The sequence below is a fragment of the Vicugna pacos genome, chromosome 30 (genome assembly GCF_048564905.1).
Source record: "Vicugna pacos chromosome 30, VicPac4, whole genome shotgun sequence".
Lineage (NCBI taxonomy): Eukaryota > Metazoa > Chordata > Mammalia > Artiodactyla > Camelidae > Vicugna > Vicugna pacos.
Genome location: NC_133016.1, coordinates 23,626,326 through 23,641,614, shown reverse-complemented (window position 1 = coordinate 23,641,614; position 15,289 = coordinate 23,626,326). Strand labels below are relative to the sequence as shown.

At 53.4% G+C, this 15,289-nt stretch overlaps 1 long non-coding RNA gene across 2 annotated transcripts; it reads right to left on the bottom strand.

The window, feature by feature from the left end:
- Positions 1-2,143: 2,143 nt before the first annotated feature.
- On the bottom strand, positions 2,144-5,230 carry LOC140690486 (uncharacterized). 2 transcript variants are annotated; one of them, XR_012065795.1, is made up of 3 exons: positions 3,676-5,230; positions 3,215-3,500; positions 2,144-2,734 (listed from the first exon to the last, which is right to left on the bottom strand). It is a non-coding gene; the product is annotated as an uncharacterized lncRNA (long non-coding RNA). The 2 variants fall into 2 exon arrangements; XR_012065794.1 differs by having other exon boundaries at positions 3,215-5,230.
- Between the last annotated feature and the right edge of the window lie 10,059 nt (positions 5,231-15,289).

The window sequence follows — 15,289 nt, the reverse complement described above, 5'->3', positions numbered from 1 at the left end:
AAACGTGGGCTGTTTTTCCAATTGTCTAGATCATCTTTAATTTCTTTAAAAGTTTTGTCATTTGGGGGGTGTAAGTTGTTGCATTTCTTTAGTTCAATTTGTTTCTTTTAAGTATTTCATTCTTTTTGATGCTATTGTAAAGGGAATTGTTTTCTTAATTTCACTTTGGGATGGCTCACTGCTTTTCAAACAAACACTTACTGTGCTCAGCACCATGAGAGGTGCTGGGGATAGAGCAGGGCGCATGTTATGAGGATGAATGAGGTAACGTATTAAAGTAAAATAATGTACTTTTACTATTGCTTTTCCTGTCTCTCCCCTTTTCTTTAAATATGTCCTTAGAAGGCCTCCTGCAGAGGCAGGAGGGAGCTGTTTAACTGCAGGAAGAGAAGAGTTGATGTATCTGCAAATAGCTGGAGGACCCATTTGGAGAGCAGACCTGCGCACTCCGGGTGGCTGGGGGTCCAGGGAGGCCAAGGGAGCCGCCTTCGGAAACGGGCATTCCTGGGAGGCCTGGGAGGGCGCAGCTGAGGGACCCAGGGGGGCCTGTGCCGTCTGTCAGGGGTTCCTGCAGGAAGCAGCTTGCTCCCACCCCTGGGCTGGGCTTCCTCCTCCATGCGTTTTCATCTTTCATCTTGTGGCTTCTCCTCATTCTCACATCCCCTTGAGGACCTTTTCTTGGTTTCGGCCTGTGCCTCCGCCTGTCATCTTTCCCTCCCTCCCCCACCATGCCTCTCTAGCAGGCACAGGATGGGCAGCAGGGACTCTTGGGGACCCTTGCTTGGATTGTGCAAGGCCCTGCCCATCAGATTGGGCAGGGCGAAGGATTGGTGCCTTCCTCCCTGACTCCTCCCCACAAAAGCAATGGGCCAGCAGGTGGGGAGATTTCTCTCTGCACCAGCTGGCTCTTTCCCGTGCCTGGCTCCGGCCTGGGCCCCTTGGCCTGGTGAACTGTCTCGCAAGTGGGAGAGGGGCTGGAGGCCTGGCCAAACAGGGGCCTGCATCCTCAGATGAACAGTGTCAGTCCTGGCCTCCCCTTCCCTCTGCACAGGGCCTCTTCCTCCTGCCTGCCATCTGGAAGGCCCCCCACAGGTTCCTCATTTCAACCGCTGCTTCCTCTCCAGCCCGGGCCCCATGGCGCCTGGAGGCGGCCTGACGGCCCCTAGCCTCACGTCTGCCCCCCCAGTCATCCCTATCTTCATCTAGGCCGGAACCTCCATACCCACTCCCTTGTGTCACAGGCCAAACCACAGAGGGCTGAGTAAGGCCCCAGTGTGGGCTCAGGGCCTTGGGCCTACAGGGGTGGGGGTGCAGGAGGAGGTGGGGCTCCTGCCCCCAACACCTTTCTGCCCTCTGTCCAGACAGGTCCCTGCACATGAAATGGCAGGCATCGTGCATGGGGCTGCGACCTAGTTTGGAGAAGGGAGGTCAGCGTGGGCTGCATGGCAGGGCAGGCTTGGCTCAGGATGTCCCAGGTCCCCAGGGGTCATGGAATGTGGCTAAACACTCTGGGTCCCTCGGCTGGGCCCTCATGGGCCCATTCCTCCCTCTGACTGAGAGGTGATGTCAGTGGTAGGCAGACAGGGCTGCCCACGAGGAACAAGATCCTGGTCACAGGGCTGAAGTGAGATGCCACAAAGTGAGGCCAAGACTGTGGCCTCAGACTGCTTGGGTTAAAGCAACCTGCTGACCAACTGTGTGACCTGGGGAAAGTTATTAACTTCTGTGGGTCTCAGTTTTCTCAGTGGGAAAATAAGATGATAATATCTTACACTCTAAGGTTTAGAGCAAGGTTTCTCAGCCTCAACACTGGTGATACTTGGGGCCGGATGATTCTTTGCTGTGAGGGGTGGGCTGTGTGCACTGTGACCTCTTTACTCATTAGATCCCAGAAGCCCCCACCGCCCTCCAGTTATGACAACGAAAAATGTCTCCAGACATTGCCAAATGTCCCCTGGGGCCAAATTCGACCCCAGCTGAGAACTCCTCCTGGCTTATGTGAATCCTTCTATAGGACTTACATGAGTTAATACATGCAATGCTCTTAGAACAGGGCCTGGCCCAGAGGAAGCGCTCCTTATCTATTGTTATTATTATAAGCTGGGAACAGAGGCAAAAACAAAATTTAAAACAAAAACATAAGTCAAACACAGAAGAACGCATCTAATCCTCTTAGTGACTCAAGAGTGGGGTCTGGGATGAAGAAGGGGAGAGACCAGATATTTTTAGGAAAATTCCATCATTGGCTTGATCAACTCCTCCTAACATTATTGGGCCTATTCACCAGAATGTGGATCTGGAGGCCCCCACGGGTGTGTTGCGGTGTGCTGGGGCCCACATGACACAGGCCTAACTCCATCCAAAGAAGAGTTCACGTATTTTGCATTTCTCTTCAAGCGTTCGGAGGACAGAGTGGTCAGCTGAGGCCAGGGCCGACTGGCTAGGGGTTTGTCCTCTGGCCTTTCTCTCATTTTTCATTCAGGAAATGCTCATCAAGGCCCCTTTGAGCCAGACACCGTGGGTGCATCAAAAGGAAGCGGGAATTTCAGCAGCGGTTTGAAAGTTGGCCAAGCTTCAGACAGACGGAGAGGATGAGGAGACGTCATTGACCATGGATGTGGTGATGGTGGTGGTGGTGGTGGGAGCCGATCAAAGGCCCTGAGAAAGGGAGCTCCCGACAGCGTGGTGTGGTCAGAGGGATAGATGGGGTTCAGCTTGCGAGGAGTCCTGAGCACTGGGTTAGAGACACACAGCTTTTATTCTGGAGTCTTTGAAGGGTTTTGAGCAGCGGTCTGGGGAACCCAGTCCCACAGGCCTCCCCCAGCAGGGGTTCAGGGTGGGCCCCTCAGGCTGGGCCTGAATTTGGGTTCCTAATCCTGCCCCAGCCCCAGGGTAGGGCCCTGAACAGAGGCCCCATCAGGCTGCCCAGGCTGGGCCCTGGCCTGACTCATCACCCTGGCCTCTGAGTGATGCTCCACCCGTCTCTCCTGCTGAGAAATGGGACTGTCCACCTGCCTCCCTGGGCCCTCCCTCCACTTGGGCATAATTGAATGTTGCCTCCAATTGCTTTGAACTCCATGGCAGCCAGACATTTGCTTGCGGAGCAAACACCAGTCCTGACCTTCAAGGGTACATGGTGACTAGGAGCCCTAAGGAAGAGCCAGCCAGGGCCGGGCAGCAGGATGCCAAGCCTGTGTGAGTGCCTCCTCCTCACCTCCATCTTGGCGCCGCGCCTCCTCTGGGGCTCTCTGCTCTCGCCTAGGGCACCAGGCGGGCCTCCACCTGGGTGGGGCCACACCCACAGGGTTGTTAAAACCACCTGGGCCCGGCGTGGCCGTGGGGAATGAGATCACCAAGTCGCTGTCCTGCAAGGGTCCGGGATCAGATGGCGCAGCCTGGCTGGTCTGACACCCAGCGCGGGTGCAGAGCCAGGCTCGGAGAGGCTGGCCAAGGCTCTCGGGACCCCAGTCTCCAGAGTCATCCCCACAAGTACAGCATCCCTGTAGCTCCAAAGAGAATTTGGGAAATGAGAACCGGGCTTCTGAACCCTGCCTGCCCCTTGGCCTGGGGCACAGGACGCTGGGGAAAGGGTGGAGGGCCCCGCGGAGGCCCGTGGGAGGTCAACACAGAGGCCAGGGTCCCAGCCCAGTCCGCAGGCACTTCTGTGACTCTCACATGCCACTGTGTCACCTGGGCAGGTCTTCCTTCTTCTCGAGCCCGTTTCCACTGGGGCCAGTGGCAGTCACGAGGATTGCCCTCCCTCCCTTCAGGGTGGTTATGAGGATCAAGTGAGATCACGAAGATAAAAGGCTAGAAAAGAAAAAAACTCGGAACACACATAAGTGCTTGTTATTGTCACTGTTGTTATTATTAGCTCCTCGCCAACCCCTCTCGGAACAGAGCCATCCGGCAGGTTCTCAGCCCTACCTGGGAGCCCCAGAGGTGCCGGGCTGGCCTGCGCCCTGCCAGGGCCCCGGCCACACCCAAAGCTCTCTCCAGGGGCACCTTGGGGGTCCAGAGCCTCCTCTGTCCCTCCCGGTCCTCTAGCACAGCCCCCAGGGGGTGGACGAGGGAGGAGAGAGGGGCCTCAGTCTCTCTGTGTGTGGGCCGGCCCCTCCCAGCACTGTAATGTCACATGGGAACACACACACTCCCAAACATACACACATGCTCACACAGACACATCAACACACACAAACCAACACCCATGTGCATTCACCCCCGACAGTGATAGACATGGGTACCTTCACACACACGCACACCACACACAGGCAGATGCCTCCTCAAAGCAAATTCCATCATCATCTCCTCCTCCATCTGGAGGCCAATGAGCAGGCAGGGATATTATTACCTGGTGGTTGCTGTTGTTATGATCGTCCTCAGAAAAGTCTTAACTCGGCAGAAAACATCAAACAGCGGCCAGCAGCCTCAGATAGCAGAGGCGACAGGCCCTATGGGGCCCTTTCCAGTGCAGACCTGCCTCCTCGTTTGCAAAAATGACTTCTTATTAATCTGTGATTGAAACTGTAATTATGCCATCACTGTGCCAACAAGCTGGGACACGGCGAGCACTGGCAGCGCCGTCTGGAAATGCGTGCTTCCCCTCCACTGTGGCCACGCTGGCAGCTGCCCCAGCCCACGGATGAGGCTGTGCACACACCTGCCAAGCTCAGGGCTCACCTCCCCCAGGGCGCCGGCCCTGCGCGCGCGCGCGCGCGCGTGTGTGTGTGTGTGTGTGTGTGTGTGTGTGTGTGTGTCTCACTCTAGGAGTCTGGCGAGGTGAGTGAGGTCCAGGCGTGCCCCTGAGGGGAAGGCAGCCTGGAGAGAGCCCCAGGGAGCTCCGGGGCCCCAGCTGGTGGGTCTAGCAGGGGGATTTGAACAGGTAGTCTGGGCTGCCTGGCGGGTCCCTAGGCCCTGCCTTTCTCTGTACCCCACAGGGTGGGCCTGAACTCAGCCCACTTCTCAGACACAGCACCAGGGTCCTTCCAGCCTTGTGCCTGCCTCTGGTGGCGCTGAGGCCTGGCTGGGCAGCGGCCCGCTCATAAATTGTGTTCATGGACTAATGACCAACTTTTATTGAACATTTACTATGCACCAGGTCTGGCGCACAAGACTCTCTGTTCATTATCTCATTTCATCTTTCCAAACCATTTCAACCTAAAATGGAGTAAATAGTATGTTAGTATTAGCTTCACAGATGAGGAAACCGTAGCCCAGGAGAGTTAGGTGGTCTGCCCAGGTCTGGTGTTTAAAGCCCTTTAAAGAGCTGACGTGGCTGTGAGCCCCCCGCCCCACTCCCCCCACACGGCTCATACCCTCCCCCATGAGCTCCGGGAGGCAGGCCCCCTGGCTCCTCTGCCTGCCTGCCCGCAGCCTTGAGTGTAGTGGGAGCTCAGGGAATCGTCCATGAAGGAAGGAAGGAGGCGAGGGTCGGCAGCTCGGGACTGGCTGTTCAGGACTGGTTTGAGAGACAGGGGGTTTCCAGAACCTGTGATGACCCGCGGCTCAGGCCTTGGCCCTCCCTGGGGGCACGCCACCTGTGGGTCTGGAAGGGGTCCTTTGGTGCCAAAGACTACTTCTTTGCCACACAGTGGACCCCAGTATGTGTAACTAAAGAAACAACAACCCTTAACTTGCCCAGAGGGAAAGGCCTGTGTGTGTGTGTGACCATACCCACAAACCTGTGGGCATTATTTCAAGAGACAGCAGAGATGGAAGGTTACAGAGCTAGCTGGCAGTGCAGCTGAGAACACAGGGCTCCTAACCTCCTCCCAGCGATCTTCTGTGCATCAGACTGGGAGGATCCCAGGCCCTGTGGCCGGCCGTGGCGGAGGCAACTGTGATGGCCTGGTCAGAGAGCACGGCCCTTTCAAAGCTCACCTGGAGGGTGACCACAGACCCTGTGGCCACATCCAGCCATCTCTCAGTGTTCTCAGGGTCTCAGGGAGTGACTATGCGTAGAAGGACTCTATTTGAGGCAAAGGGCGGGGAGGTACGGAGGAAAGAGGAAGGACACTGGTGTAAGATGGGACCTGGGTTCAAATTCTGACTCACCCACATTCGAACTGAGAGCTCTTGGGTAGAGTAAGTCTTCTGAGCCTCAGTTTCTTCATCTGTAAAATGAGGATAAATAAGGCCTGCCTTATAGGGTTCTGGGACATAATCTGAAACGCTGAAATGGATCCCACGCTCACAGTGGCCCCTGAGAGGCCAGCGGTACCGCCCTGGATTGTTCCATAGGCTGTATTCTATGAAGAGTCAGAACGTTTGCAGCTCAAGCCAGGTATTCAACTACAAGGTGGTTTTAGGTCTGGAAACAAGTACCACAACACTGCGATCCCCCCTCCTCTGGAAGGCCACTGTTCCCCACTCCATGCCCTGTAATATCCCAGTCACCTACCAGTCCTGGCCTGCCCCATTCCCTGGTGCTTCATTACTTTGACTTAAGGCTTAATGCAGTACCTCTGTACGAGGGCCCAGGCAGTGGGCCAAACTGTTTAGATGCAAATATCCCCATTCCTTCCTTCCTTCCTTCATTCATTCAACAGGCAGTGACTGGGCAGGCCCTGGGGAAACTGAGGTGAGCTGGGGTATCTGGGAACAGGAGCTGACAGCAGCGAGGCGACCCGGCAGGGGAAGAGGGGCGGGCGGGCGGGAGGGCCTGCGCTGAAACCAGCCTTAATTGGGCTTAATTAATCCTCTATTAATGTTGCCGGAGCAGCTCAGAGCCGGGCAGAAAGAACCAGCCAGGCTGGGAAGATGTTTAAAAGTGAACAAAGCCTTCTTTGGGGGCATTTTTTTTTTAACAGGGAGAGCCTTGGGGGTCCAGGAGTGAAACCACTGTGGCTTTTTGAGGCTCACAAGTGTCGGGGTAGGGTCGAGTGGGGAGGGCCCCGGTGGTCTGGAAAGAGGCAGCGGCGTCCGGGGGCCCGCCGGCACCGCGGGCGCGGACAAGCGTGGGGCGGGCCGGGTGCGGGCAGAGCTCAGGGCGGCGGCCGCGCCGTCAGGGCCCCGGGGCGGGAGGGCGCCGAGCCGGGGTGGGTGGGGGGTGCGGGTGCGCGGCGGGCAGGTGGGTGGGGAGCGGGAGCGGGAGGCTGCTGCGGTGATGGATGGCCCGCCGGCCCGCCTGGGAACCGACGCGGCGACGCGTCCGCGCCAGCCCGAGGGAGCCAGGCGGTCAGATGGCGGGGCCCCTCCCTCGGGAGGCCCAGCCCCAGCGCATGAGAGGGAGCGGGCGAGCCGGGCGGTTCTCAGGCCGTGCAGGCTGCGGGGAGGATCCTGGCTTTCCCCCCAATCCCCCGCGCTTCCTCCCAGCAGCAGCGACTCGGCCTCTGGTGCCCGAGGAACCTTAGTGCTTGGATGGGGCCTCGGGATGCCCGCACCCCCAGGGCCTTAGAGAGCACCCCACTTCTTTTACAGAAGGAGGAGGAAACGCCTCCCCCATCCCCCACCAAGCTCCTAGCTTCTGTGTAGCAAGGAACTTTATAGACGTGGCCTGCAGTACCCAGAGAAGGGAAGTGACTTACCCGAGGTCACACAGCCAGGGAGAGGCAGAGTGATGACTTGGTTAATTTTTCTCCAGGTCCAGGCTACGCTCAGAAACAGACCTCTGTTTCCATAGAGATGCCAGTGACAGGGCGAGCGGCTGGGGGTTAGCTGGCCTCACTGATCAGGGGACCCAGAGTAGGGGAAGACGGAGACCTCTCCTCCTGCCCATGATCAGGGATTCCCGGTGTCCTGGGAAGTGGACCCGAGGCCCTCCTTGTGTGAGCAGCGGGCCAGGGGTGGCGTGTGAACCTCATTTTCCTCAGAACATGGCAAATTCTGTGCAAGTCTGTTCAGCATCCCTGAGTGCAGCAGCCTGAATTGAAATGAGCTCCCTGTGCTCAGTGGCTCCCAGCCCTGGATTTAGTGTCTGGAGTTGCTAGAATGACAGCTGTACCTCCCACCCTGCAGCACAGGGCTGGTGACTGATGCCTGTCTTCACAAGGGCCTCCTCCGTGCCAGCCTCACCACACTCCTGGGTGCCACCAACAGAGCTTTAAAGGTGAGGAAACAGGCTATGGGCAGACAGGTCATGAATATAAGATGGCAGGGTGGAGGGGGAGCCTGCATCTCGTGATGCGCACCTGCCAGCCGGTAGCAGGGCAACAGAAGAACCCCTTGGATTCAGGATTTGGGGTGTAGATCTGTTTGCAATGTTGTGACTTTGGGCAAAAAAATTTCCCCTCTCTGGACCAGTTTTCTCATCTGTAGTCTGGGAACAGCCTTCCCCCTAGGAATATCATGGAACTATGTGGCGAGTGCTGGCCTCCCCCAGGGCGGGAGGGCTCTCTGGGCCCCTCCAGGAGCCCCGCGCATGGACTTTGGCCCTATTCCCGCAGGACAGGGAAGGCAGGGTTGGGGGTTCTCAGCTCCTGGTCCCAGGCTCTTCCTCCTTTCCAGTAGGGGCAGATGTTTTAGAGAGGTGGGGCTCGTCTCCCCAGGATCTTGTGGGCAGGTTGAGTCCCTGAGGCTATGCCCCCTGCCTGGTGATGTGCCTGTTGGGTGATGTACTCAGACCCCAGATAGCCGCCTCGTCCTGCTCACCTGCTCTGTGTTAACGTGTGTACCAAGAGCAGACTGGAACGCTTACGCAGGTCAGGAGGCAGAGCAGACAGGCGATAAGCTTAATTAATAGAATCAGGACACATAAATAGTCTCTCCCTGCCTCCCCTGCAGCAGGCTGTGCCAAGGGCTGGCTTGGCATTCTGGGGAACTGTTGTCCATCAATCCAGGGACTTCCGTGTGCTCAGCTCGCGCTGAGGGAGGCAGAAGGCAAGACAGACCTCTCAGGAGCACCACACTGAGCAGGGATGGGTTGTTTAAACCATTTAGGTGTCTTCCTGAGAGGTGGGATTCTAAGAGGCAATGAGATTCCAAGGAGGAGGCAGAGGGCTATATGGCTGAAAGCCAGGAAGGCTTCCTGAAGGAGATGGCTGCCAGTCTCAGAGATGCTCTGACAGAAAATGGCGAACAGGGATGAGGGGAAGGAGGAGAAGAAATGGGAAAGTGAGAGAGATGTCTGTGTGTCCTCTGCCAGCAGGGGTGGACCCTGGGGTGCTATTTCTTTTCCTAGTTGAGAACCCCTGTGTCAGTCTCTGGTGGTGAAAGGGGGACCCAGGTGCTAACGGACTAGGCCCCAACTACTTGCTTCATTAGTCGTAATGGGCTGCTCACTACTTTACCCTAAGGTGAGTGTTTTATTGCCACGGAAACAGAGGCATGGAGAGGCTGATCTTTTGCCTGTGACCCCACAGGAGTTAGGAGGGTGGTCGGGGTGGATCTGGGCCTCTGGCTCTAGTTCTCCAACTACAGAAGCAGCACTGACCCGGGGCCTGGGGGCTGCACACTGGAATCACCCTTATGTGGCTCACAGGCTGCCCCCAGCCTGGGGGGACACTGAGGCAGGCCTGCTGCCGGGAGGCGTGCCTCCTGCAGTGAGCGACTTTGGCTCTTGGACGCCTGATGGCCTTGCTAAGCCTTCCTTTGACTCCACAAGGGTCCAGTGCGCTTCCACCCAACCTCTCCTGCCCGTCTCTTATGTGGGGTCCGATGTGCACCCTGATCTAAGGGCTTGCGCACTTTCCCAGCATCTTCCCTGTTTTCTCTCATGCATCATCCCATCTTGGGAGGGGATGTGTGAGGACCCTGACTCACACAGCTGAGAAGCCAGGGGGCCTGGCCCTCCAGGTTTGCTCCAGTCACACCCAGAGACCCTATTAGGTGGCAGCACGTTCTACCCATTTTACAGATGAGGTTCAGAGAGGAGCAGCGGGTTGTCCCCACGCAATTTAACAGCTATTGGGACCACATGGAAGTGTCCTTTCCATCTGTCCCCTCTCTCTCACCTCGCCCTGCCCTCAGCTCTCACAGGGAGAATGAGAGGTGGCAAGGGAAGGAGGTGGCAGGCGAGGAAGGGGCCAGGAGGCATCTTCTCAGGCTCTTCTTGAGAGGCTGTAGGGTGCTGTGGAACCCCTGGCCCCGTCTCAACTTCCCTGACCAAGCCTGGCTGCTTCTCCCCATAAAAGCTAAATTTGCTCTTTTAATAAGTCCGGCACTGCATTAAAACACAATGGAATGCTTGGGAAGGGGGAATGGCGTCGTCTAGGGCCAGCAAGTCAGGACCGCCAGGCGCAGGCTCCTTGGGGCCAGCGGCGCCCCCTATAGGGAGGGGGAAGACCCCACATGCCCTGTCTCCTCCTCCTGGGAGATGGGGTGCCCAGAGCCCCCACTGGAGGGCATGAGTCCTGGGTTCCCTGTCCTGGGGTGAATCTCCCCGTGTCTGCTACAGCACTCCAGCTGCTCCAGGTGGCCCTAAGGACAGTGGCCCTCCTCCATGGAGCTGGGTGTTCACCCAAACACCAGGCACGTGTTTGCAGGTTTAGCCTCGGAAGAGCCTACTGTGATGACTCAGTTCGCCAGCACCTCCGGCAGCCAACGCTTATGAGCCCTTCCCTACTCTGGACCTTGAACTCGACTTGGACTTTTGAGACACTAATTGGGGCTAATTCCATCCGATTCCCTCACATCCCTCTTTTCGCCATCCTGAAAGGCATCCAACTTTCTCCATTATCACCTGGATTCTCACTCCTTCCTGACATCCCTGACCTGACACAGCTGCCTGCCCCTTCTTGGACTCTGCCCCTCAGGATGTGTAATCACAGACGTGCCTGTAGCCGCAGCCTCTTCCGTGAATGTCCCTTGCTCCCCAGGGACACTGCTTTTCCTGGAGTCCTCCCAGTGGAGCCTGCATTTCTCTCTTCCGTATCCATCTTGGAACCAGCAGGTGGGCGGACCCCGTTTTTGCTCACACGGCCACGTCCAATCCTCTCTCCTCCTTCGAAACCCCAGCTCTTTTTGACTCTGCTGGGTCACACTCTCTCTGCCTCTTCCTGGCTGTTACCCGCTGATTTCTTGGTCACGGTCACTCCCCTTCATTCCTTGGGGTTCTGGCTCTGTCACCAACCTCTTGGGACTTTCTATGTGGGTGATCATCATCCAGGTCTCACTTCCTTGCCTGCCGCACCTCAGCACACTCATCCTCCCCAGACAGTCCCAGGGGCACAGCCTGACCTGCGTCACCGCCGGGACTGCACCACCTCGGGAACCTGACTTCCCGCTTATCTCTCTGATCACCCCTCCCCCTGTCCTCCAGGTCTCCAAGTCTGTCCATTGACCCTCAGCAGCAATCATTCTTCAACCTCACCATTTTTAGCTTTTCTCTTCATCTCTTGTGTCTATTTGGAGAATCAGCTTTTTCCCCAAGGGCTGAACTCTGTCAGAGAAAATCCTGCAGCCGGGCTGATGGGACATCACTATGTCTAAAGGGGACGCACGGCTGCCTGGAAAGTCTTGTGCTTTTGGGGAAATTTGCTGTCCCTCCAGACTTAACACTTCCCTCCAACCTCCCACCGCCTGCCCACCCTCAGTTGATGACTTTGTCTCATCCTTTACTGAGGAAAGAGAAGCAGAACTTCATTTTTGTTCCTTCCACAACATCCTCAAAACCTCCCTGTAGTTTCTGTCGCTCCACTGTCTGAGTGGAAGCTTGCTGACGCATTTCAACCCCTCCTCGGAGGTCTTCCTGGCACTTATCACAATACGTGAGTGGTTTAGTTGATTTGTTAGCTACTTGTTTGTTACCATTCGGAAGTTACCATCATAGTGCACTCGATACATCTCTATTCAGTGTATGAATGGATAGGTATTAGGACCAGTTACGTTGACTTAATAACATCTTCAGATTGCGAAGTTAATATGAAACGCACTGAATGCAAAAAGCTCAAGGCAAAAGAAACATGAAAAGAAGAAAAAGTAGAAGCTAGCCATACTCTTTGTCACTCTTTAATAACTACTGTCAACATCTTGGTATTTACGCCTTTGAAGGTTTCTGCACAAAAGGGACCTAGCTAGAGATTATGACTCAACAAGTGGTTAGGAGCATTTTCCTACATTGTAAAATATTCTTCTGAATATTTTAATAGCTACCCTGTTATCCATACAGTATTCCACTGTATGCATGGCATTAATTTACTTAACAGCTTCCCTAATGTCGAACATTTATATTATTTCCATGCTTCAAAATTTCCCTATTTAGTCAGTATCCTTATACACAAATATATGTATACGTTATTTTTCCTGTGGCCAAATTCCTAAGTGGAATTGTGGGTCAAAGGCTATGCATATTTTAAGGCTTTTGATTCGTATTATTAAATCGCAAGAGACAATTTGCTTTGGAAACCAAATAAACACAAGCAGAACCTCCTAGTTTGCCAAGCATAACTACCCCTTTCTGCAGCTCTGGAAGCCTCACCCCCACAACCCTCATAGCCAGAACCATCCTTTCCTTCCAGGTTCTGCTTGAATGTCACCTTATCAGAGAGGTCTTAGTGCCTCCCTCATCAAATCTCCCTTCCCTTTCTGCATCCCTTTTGGATGTAGGGACTTTATCTATTTTGTTCATCCTGTGTTCCCAGCGCCTTCACCATGCCTGGCACAGAGGAGGTGCTCAATAAGCATTTTGTAAATGAATGCCTGAGGGTTGACACTTCTAGTCTCAAACTAACAGTGATGGTAATACTCAACGCTCCATCAGGGCTGTTTTAAGCAGCAGAGGCAATTTATAGACAAGAGATAAGACAATAGACAAAGAAAGTGACTTCTTAGTGTAGTAAGTATCATGAAGGAGGGTATGATTAAGACAGGACCACCAGGGAAGTCTCCTTTGAGACGTGGTATTTGAGCTGAGAACCTGAAGGATGAGCAGAAGTGGACAAGTGTCTCCCAGGCACAAGGAACAGCAGATAAAAAGGCCTGGAAGTGCAAAAGAGATTGGCAGGTTGCAGAGCTGAAAGAAGACAGGTGATTGCTCAGAGTGGTTGGTGGGGTGAGAGCCACAAGTGAGGGTTGGGAGATCACCCATATGTTGGGGGTCAAGGAGCATGAGGACGAACCCCCCTACTCAAGTGCCTCTCCTAAAGGGCCTGCCTGTGCCTGGAGTCCCACCATCAGAGAGTCATTCTTGTTCAAGTGTTGCCCCCTCCCTGCACTGCTCCTTCTGGAACGTTCCAGTAATGACTTACTAGGTGTAAATGAATGTGTCAGATGCTTCTCTAGGGTGAGCTGGGGAACTGAAAGTTTTTTTTTTTTTTCCCACTGCAATGGGGTGGGGAACCTAAAATCAAGACACGTCAGTGGAGGAACAGCTCCTGTGCTGGAGAGAGAGCCAGAAGTCAGCTCCTTTTGCCCTAAACAAAGCAGTTTGTCCTTCCATCACTAAGTGTTCACTGAGTACCAAATACACTATCTCCTTTAATCCTCGCGACAACACTATACCATTTTTTTGGATGACAATGCAATGTCAGAGAGGTTATGTGATCTGGGCCAAGGTCTACACACAGTCGACAGAGGCAGGATTTGGACAGCAGGCTCCAAAGCCCTGTTCTCTCCTCCAGTCTGATACACCATGGAGTCCACCGAATTCATATTCAATGAATGAGACTTCCACTTTCTTATCTTTTATGAAATTAAATAGTATAAGTAAAATTTATATATATATATTTATTACATATTGTTCATTATCACATACATTACACACACATGCACAAACACCACTACACTATAGAGCGTTGCATGTGCAAACCATGTATAGTGTGGTTTAAGGGGGTAAATTTAGGGAATTTTTAAAGAAGTGATTTTCTTCTTATGCCCTGATTTTATTTTCTATCCAATATTCTTACTGTGCTTCAAGGCTTAATATTTTATACTGCCTATTCTCCAGTTCACTAACCCCCTGCGAGCTGCATCCAAACTGCAGTTAAACCCGTTCATTGCATTGTTAATTATGATTATTGTATTTTTCATTTCTAGAATTTCCATTTGATAACATTTAAAAGTTTCCAGTTCTCTACTTAAATTCTTTACCTTGTTTACTTTTTGAAGGTATTAATCACAATTATTTTAAAGTCTGTTAATTTAAATACCAATATCTGGATCTCTTATAGATCTGTTGCTATTACCTGTTTTTTTTTTTCCCCTCTTGATTTCAGTCATATGGTCTTTTCATATGGTATGTCTGGTAAACTTTATTGGCTGTGTGTGTTTATAAGACACTGTGTACAGAAAAATTGTAGAGATGATCTGTGGCTCTGACAGATCCAGAGAAGGTACACACTTGCTTCTGGAAGGGAGCAAGAGTAGAGGCAACTCATCTTAATCCAACCTGGAATTTAATTTATTTGAAGTTGGGTTTTAGTCTTTGTAAAGGCTGATCTATTTCTAATGTGCTCTGCAAGGGTCCCAGCTTAAAAGAGAGGCTTGAACTCTACCCCAGCCCCCCTTTTTCCCCTAACCCCATTAGATTGCAAAGACCCAGTCTCCACTTTCTGCTCATATGCTCAATTTCACAGCTACTGCTCAGGGGAAAAATAAGGCCAAATGTTGAGATCATCTTTCTGGATTTCTCTTCTCTCCAAGATCATGGCCTCCAGACCTTTTCAGTGCCTTCAAACAAAATTTAAAAATATATTTTATCCATTTTTTCCCCAGTTGTTTTTGGTGGGAAAGATGCTGTGAGATAAAGTAGTTCACAGTGGCCCTTCACAGACATCTGCACGAACCATAGACTCCATCCCTGAAGAGATGCAATTCTAGTCCACTGCTTCAGTTTGACCCTTCAAGAGTCTGGCCTCACCTGCATGGAGTCTCCCCTCTGCCTTATGCACCTGCTTGCCCTCAGGTGGAGCTTGACTGCTGCCTAATGATGTTCATGGCCCGGAGCCTGCCTCGAGGCTGGCTGGTTAAGATGGCGGTGGTCTGCGAAGTGTCTGCCGCACTGGGAAGCCAGGCCTGCTTCTCTCTGGTGACCAGCTCCACCCACAACCCGCATCTTCTATAGACCGAGCCCCACCGTGCCAGGCTCAGGGTTCAGTGTTTTGCATAGGTTGTCTTACTTCTTTCTTTAGAAATATCAGCCCATAAACTAGATTTATTCCCATTTGACAGATAAGAAAGCTGATGCTCCAGAGGGTTTGTCGGAGTCCCTGCCCACCTCATGAAAGTACATACTTATTTCTGTGTTTACTTGTTAACTGTCTTGAGTTCTGAAGACTTGAAGCAACACAAGGAGGGGGAATATGTCTACATGTCTGTCTTATTCCTCACCGTGTGCCCATTCTTGGCACAGAGTGGGTAGGTGAGGACAAAGCTGGAATGAATAAACCAGGCCTCGGGTACCAAAGTTGTTTAT